The sequence below is a fragment of the Pelophylax lessonae genome (assembly GCF_965119305.1).
Source record: "Pelophylax lessonae genome assembly, contig: HAP1_SCAFFOLD_521, whole genome shotgun sequence".
Taxonomy (NCBI): domain Eukaryota; kingdom Metazoa; phylum Chordata; class Amphibia; order Anura; family Ranidae; genus Pelophylax; species Pelophylax lessonae.
Window position 1 is genome coordinate 33,358 of NW_028119824.1, and position 14,143 is coordinate 47,500.

The 14,143-nt window shown below is 48.6% G+C and overlaps 1 pseudogene across 1 annotated transcript in view; it reads right to left on the reverse strand.

Annotated features, from left to right (window-relative positions):
* LOC309543925 (nephrocystin-4-like) overlaps window positions 1-6,646 on the reverse strand; it is a 33,987-nt pseudogene extending 27,341 nt beyond the window's left edge. Inside the window, exon 1 of the transcript in view lies at window positions 6,572-6,646. The product of the transcript in view is annotated as a nephrocystin-4-like (transcript). The remainder of the gene's footprint in view (window positions 1-6,571) is intronic.
* Window positions 6,647-14,143: the final 7,497 nt, after the last annotated feature.

Sequence of the window (14,143 nt, forward strand, 5' to 3'; positions counted from 1 at the left end):
TCCCAAAGTCGCAGAAAAGGCCTAAACCAAGATCTAAACATGCCTGCCCATCCAGGAGGTTCTACTGCAAGCATACTACCAATGTTAAACTTGAGAAATAGCAGTGAAAAGAAAAGAACGGGGTTGACCATACCTAAGCCACCCTCCCTCCTGGATAGATAGGTGACATTCCTCTTGATGGGGTTCAGTCTGTTCCCCCACAGCATCTGGAAGAACACACTATAGATCCTAGCATAGAGAGACACTGGCAAGATGCAGACAGGGCTGACATACAAGAAGATCGGTATCAGGCAAGTCTTAATCAGATCAACCCTTTCCCTCAGAGATAACTTCCATCTCTTCCAGCTGACCACCTTAGTATTGGCAACTTCCAGCCTGCCTTCCCAGTTTTTGAGGCCATAATCGCCAGGTCCAAATTCAATGCCTAATATCTTAATTTTTTCCTGGGGCACTGGAAAGGTGTCCGGGAGATCAAACCCCTCACCTTCCTTTCCCATCCAAAAAACTTCACTCTTTTCCTGATTGATCTTGGAGCCTGATGCTTCAGAGTACCGTGATGTCAGAGAGACCACCTCCTCCGCTTCATCTGTCCCAGTGACAATCACTGACACATCATCCGCATAGGCAACAACCCTCAAAGGCGGCTCACCCGGGATTCCCACTGGTACCCCACACAACATGCTGCTCTCTAGCCTCCTGATGAAGGGGTCGATTGCAAACACATAGAGCAGGGGACTCAGCGGACAACCCTGGCACACCCCAGAACCAACCTCAAAGGACTGTCCAACCCAACCATTAACAAGAGGGAAGCTTTCTGCCCCCTTATACAAAACTTTTAACCAATCGACAAAACCACCCGGCAGACCGTACTTACTAAAGAGCAACCAAAGGTACTCATGGTTGACACGATCGAAAGCCTTTGCCTGATCCAATGCCAGTAGATACTTTCCCCAGCCTGCAGCCCTGCACTGCTCCAAGGCCTCCCGGACAGCTAAAACCGCTGTGAAGGTGCTCCTACCCTGGATCGAACAGTGCTGATGGCGAGAAAGCAAAGACTCTGCTACTGCCGATAGGCGCCAGAAAAGTATCTTCGCCAGCACCTTTCTATCGACATTGAGAAGGCTGATGGGGCGCCAATTCTCAATCATCGAAGGATCTTTACCTTTTGAAAGAAGAATCACAGCTGAGTGTCTCATGGAAGGGGGAAGCACCCCCTCCGCAAGACAACTGTTAAAAACCTCTACCAAATGTGGGGCCAGAATAGACTTAAAGGCTTTGTAAAACTCAGCCGTCAGACCATCCGGTCCAGGTGACTTTTTGATGGCAAGCTGTTCAATTGCCCTCGTCACCTCTTCAACTGTGATCTCTTCTGTCAAATTCATCAAAGGGACATCTCCACCATTTAGACCTGGAGTAGAGTCCAAAAAGCTTTCCATCTTGTCTCGGTCAAGCTCTTTCCTCCCAAGAAGTTCAGCATAAAAAGACCTCACGACCTCCAGGATCCCTGACCTGGACTTTGTCAAGGAACCTGTACTATCCTTAAGGCCAACGACCATCTTAACAGCTACACCCTGTTTGCAGTTCTGGTAAGGGTCAGGCGAGTGGTATTTCCCATAGTCCCGCTCCAGAACCAAAGAGGTATGCCGGTCATATTGACACTTCCTGAGGAGGATTTTCACTTCAGAGATTGCCCCAGGATCTCCTCCTCTCGAGACAAGAATATCCAGCTTCCTCCGCAAACGTTGGTAGGTCATGTATCTATTAAACTGTTTTTTATTGGCTAGGCCCCTGAAGAATCCAGCAATCCTCTTTTTGGTCAGCTCCCACCACTCAGCCTTGCTGCTACAAAAGTCCAGGATGGTCACCTGTGCCTGAAAGAATTCCTCAAAGGATTGTCTAACATGTTCTTCCTCAAGGAGAGTCGAATTTAATCTCCAGATGCCTTTGCCCCTCTGAGGGAAGTCTGAAGCATTCAAGACCACAGATAGCATACAGTGATCAGAGAACTCCACTGCCTGCACCACTGGGGGTGAGAAAGCAGAGGCCTCCTTCAAAAAAAACCTATCTATTCTACTCTGACTATTACCTCGATGAAATGTGAACCCTGTGTCACCCAGAAGGTGCTTAATGTGCACATCCACAAGACCAGCATCCCTAACCATACTATTTAAAAAAAACGCTATCATATCCCAGCCGGTCTTTGAAGTCCTTCCTGTCCTTGGGCCTAGTCACAGTATTAAAGTCACCTCCAAAAACCACTTGCCGGGATGTAAAAAGAAATGGCTTGATCCTTGTAAAAAGGCATTTCCTGTCCCACTTTGTGTGCGGCCCATAAATATTAATTAGACGCAGGTCCTGCCCTCCCACAAGAACGTCTAAGACCATACATCTCCCAATCTCCACCTCAATAACCCGCCGGACAGTTACCATGCCGGTTTTAAACAACACCGCCACCCCGCCGTAAGGCTCGGCCGCAAGAGACCAGTAAGATGGACCATACCTCCACTCTCTCTTGGCCATATGAATATCTGCCAAGGAGGTGAGCCTAGTCTCCTGCAAAAATAAAATTTCAGCATCTAATTGGCTGAACAAAAAGAAGGCCATAGAACGAGCTCTTACTGACTTAATACTGGCGACATTTATTGTCACCACTTTTAACGGAGGGGGAACCGCCATTTGGGTTATTGAGTGGATTGCTTCTTAGCTCCCCTCTGCTGCTCATCACCAGAAGCCTCTCTCTTTCTTGAAGCCTCCTCCAACTCCATTTCAATTTCTGAATTCTGCTCAGAAGAATCCCCAGATGAGGAGATATCCCAAGCAGAAGCCCTAGAACGGTTGGGGACAGACACTGGGGCATCTTGTCCCTGTTCCGTCCTCAACGTCTGTCTCTTCCGCCTCACAACCTTCCTTCTCTCCTCCAGGTACTGCAGGTCAGATTCAGAGATGCTTTCATCTCTTGTTTTCTTCTTCTTCTTTGAAGTATTCACAGAAGACTTCTTTACAGAGGAAGCCGCAGCAGCACCCTTTTTGGTACCCTCTACCACTCCTGGTGGGTGGGGGGCTTCTTTAAGGTCACACTTAGGAAGGGAAGATTTATCGGGAATAACTGACTTGGGGGGCACAGACTTGGAAGGTTCTGACACAAGAGGAGCAGGGACAGTAGGCTGGGGGGACACAGGGACAGACACAGAAGGAATACTTACAGATACAGGAGGGGTGGGCACAGGGACTGGGGAGGGATCCTGAACAAGACAAGGGGGGTCAGTCACCGCAGAGGAGGGTGGTACACCAGGGGCCTCATCCTCCATCCTGTCCAGCCTTAAGAGGTCATCTATCACCTCTCTATCCATATTATGCAAGGCTTCAGGACATCGGCTGTAGGGGTGGCCAAGGCGCAGGCACAGGTTGCACCTTATCGCCTGGGTGCAGTCCCTGGCCACATGACCCTGCCCCCGACACACTGAACAGATCAGAGCTGAACAAGAGGAGCTAAAATGCCCCTTTTCTCCACAGCGGTGACACAGTTTTGGCTGACCGGGATAAAAAATGGTCATCCTATCCCTCCCTATAAAGGCAGAGGAGGGCAGGTGACGGACAACATTCCCATCCCTAGCCAACCTGACCGTTACCGACCAACCCCCGGTCCAGATGCCACGCTCATCATAAATTTTATCTGGCCTGGTCAAAACATCCCCATAATTTCTCAACCAGACCTCTAAGTCCCGAGCAGGAACACTCTCATTTGTGAGGATAATAGTGATTTTCTTTACTGTTGACCTTTGGGAAACTGCCACTGGCACCAGACCTTCCCATTCGGGTCTTGACCTGCACCGAGCCATATATCGTTCCCAGAACAGGTCAAGACCCTCTGGTCTGGTGAAACTAACCGTGTACTCCCGACTTCCAGCCACATGTATCAAGGCATATAGGTCATTAGCCCCAAAACCCATATCCAAGATCAGGTCCACAACCATACGCCGTGCTACAGGGACTGCACCACCTTCCCATTTAAGGAGGACTACGTTCCGCCTTGGACCCCCAGCAGGAGCCATAGACCCAAGACCAGATCCAATGGTGCTCATAGTGGCAGCCTGCAAGGGAAAACCCCGATTGGAAGCGGAGCTCCTCCTTGATTGTATTCCTGGCTTGATGATATTGCCAGGAGCACAGCTTACCACCTGTGCAAATGTAGGCTTATTAGGGCCAAGACCCCACACTGATGTCACATTATCAGGTACATTTCTATTATTATTTTCAGCTTGGCCTAAATCAGCAGCATTATCAGTTAAACATACAATGGTGGGTCCCACCACACCTGCAATGTTATTAGGTGTAGTTACTGTTTCTAATGCAGTACCAAATGCTTCCTGCTGCTGCGCTGTAGAGTCCTGGTTAGTTATTACTGAGACAGTTTTGGGCTCAGCAGAAGCAGGGTTAATCGGCTCTTCTGGGTTTTGTAGTTCCTGAGCAGAAATGTCATTTTTTAAACGTAACATTTTCTCAGCAGGCAAAGCATTGCTGAGCACAGGGGTATCATCCTGGGTGTCACTGGGAAAACCCTCATTATTAGGCAAGGTGCTAAAAGGCACAAAAACAGTTTTGTCTATTACCTGAGACTTGATAGCTTTTATCTTATCAGGTACATGATCCGGCAAGTCCTCCACATCACCAAACACCAGCTTATCTCCCTGTACTGGAGACTCCATTACTTGGATTACCTTTAGCATGCCTCCTGAGCCCTGAGATGGCAATGGGCTGCTTACCTCACCTTGAGGGGGAAGGGGGTCAGAACATGGGGTCTCCTCCTCCACCTCCATCTTTGCAAACCTTCGGTCGTTGCTAAACTTCTCCCTGAAGGGACCATCCCTGCCTTCCATCATGGCCACGATGGTTTCCTGATGTTCCACACGGACCTTAGCTAATTGGACCTCTGAATCCATGGATCCGCGGTTCTTGCTGAACAAGCCTTCACGCTGCTTTCTCAGACGCTTTAAATCCGCTCTAAGCTTGTAGAGCTTGTCTCTTTCCTTATTGAGGACTTTGATCCCGGCCACCACTCGCTCCCGAATGGATCCAGCATCTTCATCCTCACCAGGTGCAGAGAGATCACCAACCACGGCTTGTCCAGGAGCAGGGGTGCCATCCATCCGACCAGGGGATGGCTGAGAGCCTCCAGCAGGAGAGGCCCCGCTGGCCTGCATGGCCTCCCCAGGAAGGAGCCAGCAGGGCTGGGAGGGATTTCACCTCACTCCCCTCTCAAACAGATCACCTGGAGCAGCTCCAGACACACAGCCAGAGAACCTTGCAGCAGCCACACCCGAAGCTGAATGATGGGAAACGACTCCTCCCACTGACAGCAATGATGGGACACTATTCCTCCCACTGACACCAATGATGGGGCACTATTCCTCCCACTGACACCAATGATGGGGCACTATTCCTCCCACTGACACCAATGATGGGGCACTATTCCTCCCACTGATACAATGATGGGGCGCTATTCCTCCCACTGACACCAATAATGGGCACTATTCCTCCCACTGACACCATTGATGGGACACTATTCCTCTCACTGACACCAATGATGGGGCACTATTCCTCCCACTGATACCAATAATGGGCACTATTCCTCCCACTGACACCATTGATGGGACACTATTCCTCTCACTGACACCAATGATGGGGCACTATTCCTCCCACTGACACCAATAATGGGCACTATTCCTCCCACTGACACCATTGATGGGACGCTATTCCTCCCACTGACGGGACGCTATTCCTGCCACTGACACCAATGACGGGGCACTATTCCTCCCACTGACACCAATGATGGGACACTATTCCTCCCACTGACACCAATGATGGGACACTATTCCTCCCACTGACACCAATGATGGGGCACTATTCCTCCCACTGACACCAATGATGGGGCACTATTCCTCCCACTGACACCAATGATGGGGCACTATTCCTCCCACTGACACCAATGATGGGACACTATTCCTCCCACTGACACCAATGATGGGGCACTATTCCTCCAACTGACACCAATGATGGGGCGCTATTCCTCCCACTGACACCAATGATGGGACACTATTCCTCCCACTGACACCAATGATGGGGCACTATTCCTCCAACTGACACCAATGATGGGGCGCTATTCCTCCCACTGACACCAATGATGGGACACTATTCCTCCCACTGACACCAATGATGGGGCACTATTCCTCCCACTGACACCAATGATGGGGCACTATTCCTCCAACTGACACCAATGATGGGGCGCTATTCCTCCCACTGTCACCAATGATGGGACACTATTCCTCCCACTGACACCAATGATGGGACACTATTCCTCCCACTGACACCAATGATAAGGGTTTTTTTACTTCCATTAGTCATAGGCCCTTTGTTTAGAGAGTTTGGAGGCCTCTGGTTTACAACAATACAGAAGAATAGGATACGTGGAAATATAACAATAAGGACAGTTAGGTAAAGAAGTTACTCTCGGCAGACGGGCCCGATGTCCCTTTTGGTGCAATGTGTAATTGGGGTAAAGTATAACACTGACCTTCAGTTCATGCGGGTGAGACGCGTACGCTCTGACTTTCCGCACCGCTTACGTCCCTCGAAGGACCAGAGACATTTGTGTGAGCTGACCGGTTACACAGCTGAGGTCCACCCTTTTCAGGGAATGGACGTAGATCTGCCAGATTTGGATTGGAGCCGCCAGCCATCGGTCCCTGTGCCAATATTAGGAGATAACAGGAATTAATCACATATATCAATAATAATGTCACAATGTCCCTACTCCCATACATTAGAGTAGGACCATCACTGCAGAGGCAGCTTGAGTGATTAGAAGCTTCTATATAAATTGATTATAATGTAAATCAACTGAAACTTCTATTTAGTGAAGAGACATAAATGGGTTTTATTAGGAGTATCCTTTGCTGGCTAGCAGGGCCTAGTGATGGGGATTTTGTTTTAGTGGCATGTGACGATAAACTGTATAAAATGGTTTTTAGCCGCAGCGGCCGCCGCACACACAGTCTGCACCTCCCAAAACACTGAAGTGACACAGGAGAGGGGCTCCCAATACCACACAGTGCCAGCAGTGCAATAAAAAAGACCCCCGCAGGGATCGCATCAGGGAGCCCCACAAACGCACAGACATGAGGGGACACACAGCAACACAGGACTGCCACCCCAGACAGAGGCCCCACACAGAAAAGTACTTACCTGTACCGGATGGCATGGGGTGCCTCTATGACACGGAAAGCCTCTGTCCTCAGATGACAGGGAATGCCATCAGCCAAAACGCAGGACACTGCAGCACCTAACCGCATAAGTGTCCAGTGAGGTAGCCACCTCACAGGCTGCATCCCTGCTGCGAACAGGGATGGGTCGTTCATAGTGCCAGGGCGAACCATAGCCGAACGCTCGATGGCGGGCTGGGGATCCCTCTGACCCTCTGCCCTGGAGAGCCAGGGCGGCCAGTCCGATTCCCAGCTTCTCATAATCCATCTTCATCCGAAGATCCGACTAAAACTAAAGCTGACAAAATAAACAGCTAGTAAAGCAAAGAAAAAACTGACATTCTTGCAAATAAAAATCAAAAGAAAAGATTAGAAGGCTGAGACTGTAGCCCCAGCACAGGGAAGCCTATCTACTCCTAACGCTAGGCAGAGACAAACTGAGTTGGGATGGCTTACTGCAGGGGGGCATTGACCAGTGGGACAGCCCCCATGGGTGTGTCTATGCTAAAAGCTTTTGTTTCTAACAAGTCTTATGCCTAGCTACTCTTGCGGAGCGGAAGTCAATACCCATTGGTGAAGACTATATGAGGGGCGGCGACTGTCGGAGGACATAAGAGAAAATAGGAGGATTTACGGACATGCGGAACGCTCGTGTGAAAGGGCCCAAAGGCATAATGAGCTAGTATGCATTGCATACTAGCTCTTTATGAATTACTTACCTTAGACCGAAGCCCCGACACGGACCCCCGGACACCGCTGTGGGAGCTGACATGATCCCTCTGCGTCTCTTCCGGGTTCGGCAGCTCCGGCGCTGTGATTGGCAGGAGCCGCGATGACGTCACTCCCGTGCATGTGCGCGGGAGTCATTTTCCGGCAAGCTCCCGGCAAGGAAAGGTTAAGGTCCCCCGGACCTTCAGAGCGCATGCGCTGCTCGCGTGGGCGGCTGCATGCAGTGCAAATATCTCCTAAACCCTGCCGGTTTAGGAGATATTAATTGTACCTACAGGTAAGCCTTATTATAGGCTTCCCTGTAGTTAAAAGTGGAAAAAAGCGGGATACTACCGCTTTAAGGGGAAAATCCTTCTGGTCCAGAATCCAGAACTGGTCTGATCTGGAAATTGCAGACCGAATTTAGCGCTACAATTTTCCGTGAAACGCACGCTCTGTAGACAAAAAAAAAAAAAATTAAGAAAATGACATCATATGGACAAAATCAGAAATGATACAATAAAAAATAAATAAATAAATAAATGTTCAAAAGGGCAAAAAAACACAGCGCTAGAGTAAAAAAACTGCTAGCACTTAGAGCAAAGATACATTCCAAATATACACGGACCAATAGTGAAGCGCTAAAAAAAAAAAAAAAAAAAAAGACAGTAAATACTGTATCACAAAATAAATGCATACGAATAAATTAAACATTTATAGATTTTTTTCTCCCTTATTATTCCTGCCAGTAACACACTTCCTGTCTTAGACCTCGTTCACACTTGACCCACCTAAAAGTCGCACGACTTTGATGCGACTTGAAGAAATGCCTGTGTGATATTGAGGTCTATGGACTACTTTGAAGTCGCCGCAACTTGAAGTGGCACAGATATGAATGGCACTCGTTGGAAATCATGGAGTAGAACTTGTCATGTGACTTTGCAGTCCCAAGCCTGAGGACAAGTCGCACAATTGTGAAAGGGGCCTTACAAGGTCTCTAACATCCACCAGCTCTGTGATGTCATCATGGAGGAGGGGAAGAGGACTGCAGTGACAACCTGTGAAGCTCTGGTGAACTCCATGCCCAAGAGGGTTAAGGCAGTGCTGGAAAACAATGGTGGCCACACAAAATATTGATAATTAGGGCCCAATTTGGACATTGTCACTTAGGGGTGTACTCACTTTTGCTGCCAGCGGTTTAGACATTAATGGCTGTGTGTTGAGTAAAGTTACACTGTTATACAAGCTGTACACTCACTACTTTACATTGTAGCAAAGTGTCATCACATGAAAAGATAGAATAAAATATTTACAAAAATGTGAGGGGTGTACTTACTTTTGTGAGCTACTGTGTATATATATATATATATATATATATATATATATATATCTCAAATCAGCTGAGTCATTTAATTCACACCAGGATGCAAACAAGTGACTGTTAATTTTGGTCAACTGAAAAAAATAATTGGATCTATTTTTAGCTGAGGTCAGTGTGATTTAAAAATTGAAGACAAGCAGATAAAATCCAGTCCTAACCCCCATCTCCAGCCCCCCTCCCCCCTCCCCCATACACCTCTATGTAGTGAAATCGGGAATTCCCCAACAGTCATACATTGGGATAAACAACATGGGGGGGTTAACCCTTCATTGACATTTTATTTGTAATGCAGTGTTGAACAATTTTACTGAACAAAGATTTTTCAGCAGTGTAATTGAGCAGAGTGCAAAAATTTAACTGCCAACACGATTCGCAGCACCGGTCGAGTGCAGCCCTAACTGCCGCTGAGATCGCTATAAAAGGGACTGCAGGCAGAGGGCGCTGTGTCAGTTGAGATTTGACTCTTGTAGTGAACACACCTGTGTGTGATCTGTTCTGAGAATTCTCATTCCATTTACAAAGCGAATATTCAGATATCTTTCTGAGTAGCTGAGTAAATAAACTGATATTTATTATTATTTTGTCACTTTTCTCCATTCTTAGTGACAAATTTGGAAAATGAGCTTTTTTAAAGTGCTCGCTATTTTCTGCTTTCTGTACCTTGTTGGTGTAGAATTTGCTCATGCCCGGCCATTGTTCACCCGCCTGGAGGTTACAGCCGGCTCTACACTGGTGATCCCATGTGTGATCACCAAAAATTATCTCTCTGGTAGAAGCAGTGTTGGGATTGCGTGGGGAATGACTCCGGAAGGAGGCGGTCCTTACATTCCCATCCTGCAGGAAGATATTAAAATACTGCAGAAAAAACAAAAAAAGGATTGCTCCTTGGTCATCAGCCCGGTCCTGCAAAGTGACAGCGGAACCTACGTGGCCAGCCTCACCGTGGACAACGTCCAGCATCATCCATTCAAGAAGGTCATCGTTCACGTGATTGGTAAGTATTACAGGATTTGGTTTATTGTTCATTCTATGGGGGGTCTCTCCTGGTGTGGGGAGGTACTGAGGACCAGGACCAGGCTGGGCAGGCATAACTCAGAGTACTTGTGGGTTTCTGGGTAATCTTTTACCCTTTCCCTGCCAGTTCTCTTCCCCACACAAAGTACAACGTACATCTTATACCCAAAAATAAACACAGGAGACGGCCGGTCATTGCAATCTGATGTATTGTATCTCACCATCACTTCTTACACTATACACCTATAGGGACCTCTACACTATACACCTATAGGGACCATTACACTATACACCTATAGGGACCATTACACTATACACCTATAGGGACCATTACACTATACACCTATAGGGACCTCTACACTATACACCTATAGGGACCTCTACACTATACACCTATAGGGACCTCTACACTATACACCTATAGGGACCTCTACACTATACACCTATAGGGACCTCTACACTATACACCTATAGGGACCTCTACACTATACACCTATAGGGACCTCTACACTATACACCTATAGGGTCCTCTACACTATACACCTATAGGGTCCTCTACACTATACACCTATAGGGTCCTCTACACTATACACCTATAGGGTCCTCTACACTATACACCTATAGGGACCTCTACACTATACACCTATAGGGACAATTACATTGACCGGTCCAGTCTGTCACCATCAGTAATGCAGCAATCTTAGTTTTCCTGAGTCCCCCATAACAGTTACCTGCCAGGAATTCTGTCGTTTTTCAGCTTCACCTGTTTACAAAAACAAGTTCTCCAGCAAAAGTGACAGTTATAATCAGGGGTCAAGTCCTGGGAAAAAAGTGTGGGAACTCACCCAAGATTACCACCTCAAAAATAAAAAAAAAAAAAGTGTGTGTTCGTGTATAGGTATATACTTTTTGAGGAGCAAGAGCCACTTTAGCGACTTGGTAACCGGTCGCGGGCCACAATGAACAGAGCGGGCACATCAGATGATAGGTCCATGTCAGCATATGCAGAGCAGACACGGACACAGCCCGTTCTACTCTATGGGCCCTCCAATCTGATCTGCCCAGACAGAAGGGGACAGATCCCCTTCTGTTTTGTTACGTGGATTGAATTGGGTTCCTGCAGGAATCGCTGGCTGCTGCTGTCCCCCAGGTGGGTATGGCTGGTGGCTGCTAACTGGCTGTTCTCCAGGGCTGGTACTGCTGGCTAGTACTAATGGTGGGTTACGTATACTTGGAGTAGCAAATTTCCCTAGTTCTCTATCTCTTGCCCCTCTCTATTCTTTCTTTCTTCTCTCTCTCACTTGTTCTTTTCTCCTCCATCCCTCTCTCTCTTTCCATTTGTCTCTTTATATCGCTCTATTTCCATCTTTCTATCTCTCTCTCTCTTCTTACCTCTTTCCTTTTTCTCCCTCCTCTCTCTCTCTCTCCCTCCTTCTCTCTCTCTCCCTCCTTCTCTCTCTCTCTCCCTCCTTCTCTCTCTCTCCCTCCTTCTCTCTCTCTCCCTCCTCCTCTCTCTCCCTCCTCTCTCCTTCCCTCTCTCTCCCTCCCCCTCCTCTCTCTCTCTCGCTCTCCCTCTCTCCCTCCTTCTCACTCTCTCCCTCCTCTCTCTCCCTCCTTCTCACTCTCTCTCTCTCCCTCCTCTCTCTCTCTCCCTCCTCCTCTCTCTCTCTCCCTCCTTCTCTCTCTCTCCCTCCTCTCTCTCTCCTCTCTCTCTCTCCCTCCTCTCTCTCTCCCTCCTCTCTCTCTCTCTCCCTCCTCTCTCTCTCCTCTCTCTCTCTCCCTCCTTCTCTCTCTCTCCCTCCTCTCTCTCTCTCCCTCCTCTCTCTCTCTCCCTCCTCTCTCTCTCTCCCTCCTCTCTCTCTCTCCCTCCTCTCTCTCTCCCTCCTCTCTCTCTCTCCCTCCTCTCTCTCTCTCCCTCCTCTCTCTCTCCCTCCCTCTCCCTCTTTCTCTCACTCTCTCTCTCCCTCCTTCTCACTCTCTCTCTCCCTCCTTCTCTCTCTCCTCTCTCTCTCCTTCCCCCCTCTCTCCCTCCTCTCTCTCCCTCCTCTCTCTCTCCCTCCTCTCTCTCTCTCTCCCCCTCCTCTCTCTCTCCCCCTCCTCTCTCTCTCCCCCTCCTTCTCCCCCTCCTTCTCTCTCTCCTCTCTCTCTCCTTCCCCCCTCTCTCCCTCCTCTCTCTCCCTCCTCTCTCTCCCTCCTCTCTCTCTCCCTCCTCTCTCTCTCTCTCCCCCTCCTCTCTCTCTCCCCCTCCTCTCTCTCTCCCCCTCCTTCTCCCCCTCCTTCTCCCCCTCCTTCTCCCCCTCCTTCTCTCTCTCTCTCTCTCTCCCCCTCTCTCTCTCCCCCCTCCTTCTCTCTCTCCCCCTCCTTCTCTCTCTCCCCCTCCTTCTCTCTCTCCCCCTCCTTCTCTCTCTCCCCCTCCTCTCTCTCTCTCCCTTCTCCTCTCTCTCTCTCTTTCCCTCCTCTCTCCCTCCTTCTCTCTCTCCCTCCTTTTCTCTCTCTCTCCCCCTCCTTCTTCCCCTCCTTCTCTCTCTCTCTCTCTCTCTCCCTCCTCCTCTCTCTCTCCCTCCTTCTCTCTCTCTCCCTCCTCCTCTCTCTCCCTCTCCTTCTTGCTATCTCCCTCTTCTCTCTCTCTCTCTCTCTCTTTTCTCTCTCTACCTCTACTTCCCTCCAGGGCAATCTTTAATATGGATTGGACCCCGGGCAAACATTTCCTTGGGGCTCCCATGCAATTTTGCTCTCCACCCCAACACCCCAAAAAATCTTTGCTATTCATTCTCATACATTTGCAGCCATGTACAGTGCTCTATGCCCACAACACATCCAATAGTCCATCTCAGGAGTGAGCAAGAGAGGGTGGCTACATTCCTACCTGCAAGGAGGACAATGAAGCGGGAACTTATCTAAAAGAAAGTCAGATCACAGCAGCAAAAAATTAAAAATAAAAGCGGTAATTTGGAAAAAGCTGAGAGCAAGAGAATTAACTTTTTTTGAGCTAAGAATATACACCTTCTTTATTAGGTACACCTGTTCAATTGCTTGGTAACACAAACTGCTAATCAGCCAATTACATGGCAGCAACTCAATGCATTTAGCCATCTAGATGTGGTGAAGATGAATTGCTGAGGTTCAAACTGAGCATCAGAATGGGGAAGAAAGGGGATTGAAGTGACTTTGAACGTGGCATGGTTGTTGGTGGCAGATGGGCTGGTGGTGAGTATTTCTGGGATTTTCACACACAACCATCTCTCGGGTTTACGGAGAATAGTGGAAAAAAGAGAAAATATCCAGTGAGCGTCAGTTGTGTGGAGGACAATGCCTTGCTGATGTCAGAGGAGAATGGGCAGACTGGTTCCAGATGATAGAAAGGCAACAGTAACTCAAATAACCACTCGTTACACCTAAGGTATGCAGAATACCATCTCTGAGTGCACAACACATCAAACCTTGAAGCAGATGGGCTACAGCAGCAGAAGACCACACTGGGTGCCACTCCTGTCAGCTAAGCACAGGAAACTGAGGCTACAATTGCTGGTGATGGTGGTGTAATGGTGTGGGGGATATTTTCTTGGCACACTTTGGGCCCCTTAGTACTAATTACCCCCTTAAAGCCCGCCCACCGTACATTTACTGCAGCAGGGCATCCCTTAAGCGCAAAATCACGTACATATCCGCGATTTTGCTTTGCCCGCCGGCCTCCCGCGATTGTCCAGGAGACAGAGAACAGCCGTCTGCCTATGTAAACAAGGTAGATGGCTGTTCTGCCAGACAGTAAGGGAGAGATTGT